The sequence below is a fragment of the Corythoichthys intestinalis genome, chromosome 3 (genome assembly GCF_030265065.1).
Source record: "Corythoichthys intestinalis isolate RoL2023-P3 chromosome 3, ASM3026506v1, whole genome shotgun sequence".
NCBI classification, from domain to species: Eukaryota; Metazoa; Chordata; class Actinopteri; order Syngnathiformes; family Syngnathidae; genus Corythoichthys; species Corythoichthys intestinalis.
Window position 1 is genome coordinate 12354311 of NC_080397.1, and position 9541 is coordinate 12363851.

Genomic DNA, 9541 nt, shown 5'->3' on the forward strand with positions numbered 1-9541 from the left:
TCCTCCCCCACTATACAGACGCACACACGTACACACACCCCTACCCTCACTCCCTCCCTCCCTGTTACTTTTTCAGCTCCCTACTGAGCTGTTAATAGAAAGACACTCTTGGAACATCCCATCAAGTGCTTACTTCTTACACCTCAGTGAAAGTCTACAAACGTGTAATGCAAGGTACTAAACTGTCGATAATCTCCTATAATCTTAGTTTTTTATCTGGCCCACAGGGTCTAAAATGATGTGCTAAATTTTAAAGAACAACATTTCAGTGCCATAAAAAGTAAGGGTGCACCAATCACGATTTTCTGGCTGATCACCAATTACCCATTTTTTAAAGTGCCTGACCTGGAGGAATTAAAAAAAGAAAAAGAAAAATGCAAATGCAGTAGTTGTGTGAAAAAAAACATTTGAAAAGTTACAATCTTTTCTTTCAAAACCGTTGGATCAAAATGCTGAACAAAAACTAAATATCAAGGTACAAGGAAATTCACATATTAAATTTCTGTATTAGAGAACTACCAAATTATATCAGGTCACTAAGCCCCTTTCACACATACCTGAACACCGTAAAAATCCCGGGATTTAAACCGGTAGCCATTATGTGTGACAGCAATTTCCCGGGTAGACTGACACGGAGATTACGTGAACATTTACCAGGTCGCGTCATAGTATAATATCCGAGACTTACCTAGGATGCGGAATGTGTGAAAACAGCCGTTTATTTCTCAGGTCACGGAACGAAGGCTGATGACGTAAATATTATGGCGGGTCGATTGTCATTTCCTCTTTCTTTGCAGTACGATGAAAAGCGGTAAACAAACATCGCAATTATCAACATGGCAAAATGGAAACATTTGGAAATTAAATTGCTACTGGAACGTACAGCTGGGAAAAGACAGTCCATCGTCCCTCTTTTAGAATGGCTGGCTTATTTTGTTGCCGATGTTACGGTCTGCAACTGCGGAAACAAGGTTGCACCTCAAAGCAGACAACAACCGAGGGATGCCTTCAAGGGTTTATTAAATGCAAACAAAAACTTGCGTGATGGCGGAAAAGGGGGTATAAAAAATGGGTCCGTGACATTAGGTAGACGGGGATCAATAATACTAAACTAAGCTGTAGGCAGAAAGCCGATATGACAACAAAATAAACACGCTCAAATACCTGCACATGGTAGAGGGTTTCAAAACAAGGGCGGCAGACAAGGTGCCGAATGGCGACCAGCAAGTCAATATCTCGGCACCCTCCTCTTGGATCGCCTAGGCTTAAATACAGTCTTGATTGTAGGTGCGACTTTGGGAATGCTCCCACAACCGGCTCCGTAACAAAACACAATCTGACCAACAGAATGTGACAGCTGATGCTGACCAAAAATGACGTAATGTCCGGGTTATAAAATCCCGCCAACCACCCTTCCTGCACAGAGAGCTTCGAGTCGCCAACACGGGACAAGTCTGTGAAAGTCCAACAAGTCCCCAGAGATCTCTCCATGCCTGAAAGATATGATGCGGGTAAATCCTGCGTCACTTTTCACGGGATATAAGTCTGAAAGGGTCTTAAGTCTATTCTTTTTTTCGTCTCTTAATGCCTTTTAATGCTGGAACTGCTGTAATGTGAGCCAAATGTGAGCTTACACTAAAATGGTATTACCTGACTGAATTCACTCACAAAGTCCTAGTGAGACAATCTAGGTCAGGGGTGCCCAATCCCGGTCCTCGAGAGCCCCTATCCGGCTTGTTTTCCATATCTCCCTCCTCCAACACACCTGGATCAACTAATCAGAATTGTTATCAGGCTGCTGCACACAGTGCACAACGACATTGCCCTTTCTGTAGATAATGGAAACCCAGCAATCCTTGTTTTACTAGACCTCACAGCAGCATTTGATACAGTCGACCACACAGTCCTTGTATCTCTTTTAGAACACTTTATAGGTATACGTGGTAACGCTCTACAGAGGTTTAAATCGTACCTGGAACTTAGGACCTTCTCGGTATTGATTGGGGAATTTTCCTCCTCACAAACTTCTCTGTCTTGTGGGGTGCCACAAGGATCTATTTTAGGGCCTGTTCTCTTTGCACTTTATCTCCATCCTTTAGGATCAATTATAAAAAAAAAACATAATATCTCTTTTCATTTTTATGCTGATGACCTGCAGCTGTATCTCCCCCTGAGACCCAACGAACAAACTGCTCTCACTAAATTAATGGAGTGCATATCCGATGTGAAGCAGTGGCTAGCACAAAACATTTTACATCTTCACGAAAGGAAAACTGAATATATAACTTTTGGCACACCTTCTATGTTAAATTCCCTTTAGCCCAACTCTGGCACTCTGGCTCCCTTTTTTAAAACACATGTTAAAAATCTCAGAGTGATATTAGATAGCAGTCTCAACTTTGAAATATAGATAAGTTGTAAGAGCAAGTTTTTTCCAGCTCCGTCTCTTGGCCAAAGTGAAGCCTCTTCTTACTCGCCACGACCTTGAAAAAGCAATTCACGCTTTTATAAACTCAAGGCTGGATTACTGCAACGCACTTTATGTTGGTCTTCCCAAATCCTCAATTTCTCGTCTCCAACTTATTCAAAATGCTGCTTCTCGATTTTTAACAGATACACCTAGACGTGAATATATTACCCCCGTGCTATCATCGCTCCACTGGCTTCCAGTCCATTTTAGAATTGATTTTAAACTTTTACTTTTTGTTTGTAATTCTATTAATGGCCAGGCTCCTTCTTACTTATCGGAAATTTTAACATCCGTAATTCTGGCAGGACGCTTCGCTCTACCGGCCAACTTCATTTGCACGTTCCGAGGTCCAACCTGAAACAGTGGGGAGACCGATCTTTTGCGGTTGCTGCCCCCAGGTTATGGAATAGTCTTCCCCCTGAAATCCGCACCACTACGAATTTGGGCCTTTTTAAATCTCGTTTAAAGACACACCTTTTTCGACTCGCCTTTCCCCCAGATTAGTTTAGCCTGGTTTTATTTCTTCAGGGTTTTTTATGTTTTCGGATTTTATCTGTTTTATTGTTTTATTTGCTGTCTGACTTTTATCGTGATGCGTTGTTTTGTTTCTTTTTTTTTTCTTAATGTCGTTGTATAATACTTTCCTGCCTTTTATTTACTATGAGCCATGTTTGTCTTTGTTGTAAAGCACTTTGGTTACCTTTCGGGTTTTGTAAAGGGCTATATAAATAAATTTGATTGATTGATTGATTGATTGATCAATTGATTGACTGATTACTGCAGAGGTTGCTGTTGAGCTGATCATTTGATTCAGGTGTGTTAAAGGAGGGAGACACGGAAAACAAGCTGGATAGGGGCTCTCGAGGACCGGGATTGGGCACCCCTGATCTAGGTGCTTCAAAACAATTACCACACAGTGACTGTATGGAACGCTAATACAAACTGCACTCTTTCCCGCATTAACGTAGCGAAAAGTTGGAGACGTTACTATGGTCAACATCATGTTGGACCAGCTAAAGTATAAAAATACCCAAGTGCACTGATATGCTCATAATAGTGACCACTAATGTCTGTGACCAAGTGCTAGCAGGCTAATATAGCTAACTCACTCTAAGTCTATTATATTTTAAGTGATCGACAATCACTAATCCCCCCAAATTTATGAAATCGGCCCTTTTAATAAAAAGTCAATCAGTGGATTAATCATTTCATGCCATGGTTGTTTCTACTAGTCAACTGAAAAACATAAAGAAATACACAGTATTTGTTAAATGTGCTTTTCAATGGGTAGGGTTAGAAACACCTCTGACAGGCTGGAACCAGTTAAGGGTGTACCCTGCCTCCTGCCTGTTGTTAGCTGGGATAGACTACAGCACTCCCACGACTCTCGTGAGAATAAGCGGTTCGGTTTGGTTTGGTTCGGTTCGGTGCAATTCATTTCAATTCAATTCAATTCAATTCAATTCAATTCAATTCAATTCAATTCAATTCAATTCAATTCAATTCATTAATCCCTTGGGAGGGTTCCCTCAGGGAAATTAGTTTTCCATCGCCCATAACACCACAGCAGCAAAGATAAAATTATAAAGAATATAAATGAAAGAATGAAAGAAAGTATGAGTGAGTGAGTGAGTGAGTGAGTGAGTGAGTGAGTGAGTGAGTGAGTGAGTGAGTGAGTGAATGAATGAATGAATGAATGAATGAATGAATGAATGAATGAATGAATGAATGAATGAATGAATGAAAGGTTTGGAAACATGTTTCTCCTTGCGTCTTTGTGAAATTCAGGTTTTTAAACAGCTGCACGGGCTAATAGATCTCTGTAGATGGCAGCAGTGCATCACATTGGACATAAAGCAGATAAAGAAGAGTTCGGGCTTGTAACGTCAATAAATAGAGAACTGCAAAACAGTGAAAAGTGGAACAGTTTTGGCACCTCACATTTTCGTGTATAGCACGTATGGGATAAGCAGTACACGTCGCAATAAACAAGTGTGTGAAAAGTCGCTGTTCTGCTTGTATTTTGTTGTTGTTGTTGTTTGTTTGTTTTTTCCAGATTCAATTTGAGAGGTAAAAAATACCAACATGGCTGGTTTGGTTGTAGAAATGAACAACATACAATTTCATTGCAGGAATGAAAACTTATGTTCTTTATTTGTAATAGTTCTGTGTGAGTGATCTGATAGTTTGATAACACTGCAAATTACAATAACAGTTAATAAATAATAAAATAACACCCCATTATATTGTTAGAATGATAAATTCCCGTTATTTGAGCCCTCTTGCGCTCCCCCTTTTTTCTGGTTACTACGCAACACAACAGCAGGGTTCCTTGTCCTAAATCCTGTGTGAGACAAAAGCATTCTTTTCAAGGCAAATTTATTCCTCCCCCACTCACTTCAGACGGAAAGTTCAGTTAACATTGACGGCGATAGGCGTCCAATCCATTCAGTTCAGTTCAAATGGATTGGTCGCCTATCGTCGTCAATGCCAGCAAAGAGTTAAGAAGCCTATATGCAAACTCCACTCAAATCTAAATGTGAGTTTATTTTGTGATTCACTACTCCTCCCGTCCTTTTTCAAGCACATTACTTCAGAATCAATAAACAATGACTGTAGTTTTTCTGATATTCTTACCAATTTGTGACTATTTAATCTTCTTCTAGACATTTGTTTCTAGCCTATTATTCACCAACTTTCTCTCTCACTTGCATACGCACACAAATAAATTCCCATTCTTTGCGCTTTCAACCTCTTGTGTCCTGGTTTTAAATTCCCTTGCGGAAATGTCCCACAAATGTAACTAGTTAACAAAAAAAAAAAATAACTCGAGGAGCAGAAGGCTATTTCATTTTGGGATCAATATTATCATTTTGGGTCGTGACTCTCACAAAAGGCCCTCTAATTACAGTGAAGCACACAAATGAGAGAAGTGTTAATCTCAGCTTTCCAATTGTCACTCTCTTCATTCTTTGTTATCACAAGAATATGAGGGCGGATTCCCTAGCTGAACATTATGGAGGGATATTAATTTCATATTTCATAACGGGGCTGACGCCATTCACTGATGCTATTGTAGCGCCAGGCTGGTTTTTGGAAGCTATTTTCAGCATGTCACTTCTGTTTGTTGGCTGTCTCTCATCTTTTCACTACGGTTCATCTTGCACAGTGTGAAGCTGTCAGGCCCAATTCTACAACACGAGCGTGTAAGGACACCTGCTGGATAATTGTTGACATTGCGTCTCGTCAAGTCAGAATAATTTTCCCTCCCACATTTGACATCTGATTCACACCGTTTCAACTTCAATACGTTTCAGAAACGTATGCGGTGTGGTATTCTTTATGTTTATTTGCCACAATTCCCAATTTTTTACCGCCCCCCCCACAAAAAAATCTTCCAATTTCATTATAATTCTGCGTAATACTTTCACATCATTTTTTAAACTGTCCTGTTCAGTTGATTGACATGGAGAATGGAAATCTGAGTGTCCGATTATTACATACTTCCATTGGTATCATTCAATGTGCCTCGTTTATTAGGAGGAAGCAGCGAACAGAAAGGAGTTGTTGGGGGACAGAAGGAAAGAGAGAACGAGAGAGAGACAGAAGAAGCAGAAACAACAACAAGAAATACATTGAACGCCTACACTAACTATAAATATGATAGTAATATTGTTAGCTAGTTGTATTTCCAGTCGACACCATATGGGGGGGCTGATGACCAAGTAGAAAGAGGACGTGGGTGGGGGAGTCAGAAAGATAAGTGATTGGGAGGGGTGGAGTGTACCCAAATCAGCCATGTGTTGTGTGGAACCCAGTATTTGTGTGAATCCCTTGTGAGTGTAAGTATGTTGGCATCCTATTATATGGTGCCTGATCGCCAATCCTGACACCGAGTTTTCCTACTTGAGTGTGTTTAATTGCACCTAATCATGCGTGAATCCCATCATACATGTGATACTCCTGCAGATGAGTAAAAATGCCACGCAGGAGCCGCCCCAGGGCCATCGGTAATCGGGGTGGGAGGTGGGGTGGGCGTGGCGCCAGGGCCACGTCCCTTTCCCAGCCAATCGGGGGGGCGGCCAGCGTAGCCCATCCCTTCCCCGCAGCCCAGCAATCCCCCTGGGATCCAGGGTGGGCCCCCAGGCCATTCGCGTCCCCATGAACCGGCCTTCAGGGATGGGATGATGGGACGCGCAACAACCCCCAACGGCCCTTAGGTCCCCGGCTGGCAGCCATCACCCAGCACCGTGATGGTATTGTGTGGGGAGGGTAGTGCATTGTATGCATTAAAATAGGAGAGCCTAGCTTAGGGCAGTAGGACCGCCACTTTCACATCATTTCTATTCACGCTACTTTCAATTCACACATTCTTGTTCGCGCTTATTTAAAAACGTTTGCCAATTTTCATTTTTTCCTTTCTTTTCTTTCTTTCATTCACCAAATAAAATAAACCCTTCTTAAGAAAAAAAAAAAAAGAAAAAAAAATGACATTGGATCCTATTGACACATTCAACATTCCTAGTCACGTTACATTCAATAAAATTATTGAAATTTGGACGTATTCACGAGACATTTCATTTAATTTCACCCAAAATGTACCATTTTTGACCCCCAAAAAATCATTAAATACAACTTATATTCATTTCATATTAATACAGTAATTCCCATTCACGTTAAATTCCTTTGACACATTCAAAAGATTTCACAAATTTCCACTAATTCTCATTTTTTGACTACCATGTGCTTATCTTTTACCCTTGCCCCCCAAATCCCTTTAAATTCATTTGACACATTCAAATACTAGGTTCACATCCTTGCCTATTTACATCATTAATATACTACAGCATTTCAGCATATTACCATAGACATCAAGATACTTGACTGGTATCCTTCGTCATTCTCTGCGCCCACCTGCCTGTAGGGGGCTGTGTGACTCAGTTTCATTTATTAGATGAATAGAAATAGATAATAGAAAAAAAAGTACAAAGTACGAAATCTGGACCGCATACTAACAAGAAGGAATGTCTCAGGAGTGATTTGTTCGAGGATTCAAGGTAATTATCATATTTTTCGTGCCATGCATACATTTTGAAACGTGAAAAAAATCAATCGCAGAAATTAGCCGCTCCATACCTAGCAGTATTTAAGAAAAATAACTGCCAACTGCCCGGATTTTGCTTTAAACCCAGAATCGAGACTGTTTTACGTCCATATCTATAAGGGATTCAGTTATTTCAGCATTTATTCACAAGAATTTCAATGGAAAAAGCCATTTTTGAAACCCCCTTGTCATAACAAAGAGACAGTATCAGACTAGTATCATTCTTCGACATACAGTATTTACGTAAAGTAAATTCAAAATGCCCTTTTGTTTTGCTTTTAACCAAGAATCGAGACTGTTTTACGTCCATATCTATAAAGAATTCAGGGATTTAAGCATTTATCATGATGAATTTCAACGTAAAAAGCTCTTTGTTATGGACTTGTGGTAAGTCGGCGCCACGGTGAACTTAAAGACAAGCTGCACATTTGCAACATTTACGTAAAATAAATGCTACCTGCAAGGTTTCTTTTGCTTTTAATCAAGAATCGAGACAGTTTTATGTGCATATCCATCAAGAATTCAGGGATTTAAGCATTTATTCACAAGAATTTTCAACGGAAAAGCTCATTGTTTTGCTACGGCGGCCATGTTGGATTTTGTATCTCTAGATTTTATTTTAGAAATTTCTGCATCCATATTAAAGAAACAGTCAGCTTTTGCATGTTGTATTTAATGTAATATTTCAGTCTAATAACTTACAGTGAAACACTATGGTCCTAAACCAACCCCTACCCCAACGGCAACAAGCAGATCTTCATCTACTTTGACCCTGCGCGCCTTTCGAAGAACATCTACAGCAGCTTCCACAACAACGGCTGTATGGTGCTGCCCAGGTGTCCTGGGGCTGAAGTAAGTGGCCAGCCTTATTCACTTAATAAAAAAGATGAGTCAAAACACCTATTTTTCTGAAACAAACAGTGTTGTTAATTTTACTTTAAAAAAGTAATTAATTACAGTTACAAATTACTTCTCCCAAAAAGTAATTGCGTTTGTAACTCAGTTACCTGAATGTAAGAGTAATTAGTTACTTGACAAAGTAACTAGTGATAATTTTCATGTTTTTTTTTCTCAAAAAACAAAACAACCAAAAAAAAAAACAGGTTACACAATGTGAAGCTTAAAGGGTTTTGGGGACAAATGGCCCTAGCCCAATTCTTTACCCTCCACTTAACCAGACACAAGGGTATTGCGATAACTAGATAGTAACCTTTGCTATGTGTGGAAGTCATTTAAAGTTGTGAATCAACCATTAAAGTTGTTAAAATTGCTCCCGTTAATGCATTAGTTTCCTTCTGTCTACTTTCAACATGTGTAAGTTTTTGTAACTATTTCATCATTTAAAGATAGATTTAAGTCAAGATTTTGCCGATTTAGGAGCATTTTAGATTAAAAAAAAAAGTTACTTAGGTTCGCTAGGAAGGATCTCTACAACAGAGCCTTCCTTTGAGGTCTACTGCTTTAAGATGGCGGCTGTTTACTAATGCATGTAGTCCTTAAAACATGTTGCCAATGCAGCCGTGTCTGTTATTTGCATCTAGTTCTATAATATGTGATATCTACCGTATCATGTGGGCGTAGTTTGTAGGCTATCGGTTACAGTCAGGTATTATTGGAGCCACCTAGCATCGCGTTTGCAACGGCGTCTTCCCCACTCCTGCTCTGCTCTCTCGTCTCCGTGAGTCCGTCCCTCTCAGACTTTTTTTATTCAACCAACTTAGTAACGCACGCCTTTCCCGCCTCAGTAACGGTAGCGGCGTTGCCAAGATGAGAAAAGTAATTAATTAGATTACTCACTACTGAAAAAAATAACACTGTTAGTAACGGCGTTATATTCTAATGTCGTTATTAACAACACTGGAAACAAACATGTTTTTTAGGAGGCTGAGAGGATGAGGACGGCCCGATTCTCAAACCGGAAGGTGCTGGCCAGGTGGGAGGACTACAAGTCTGTCAAGGCCGGCTAC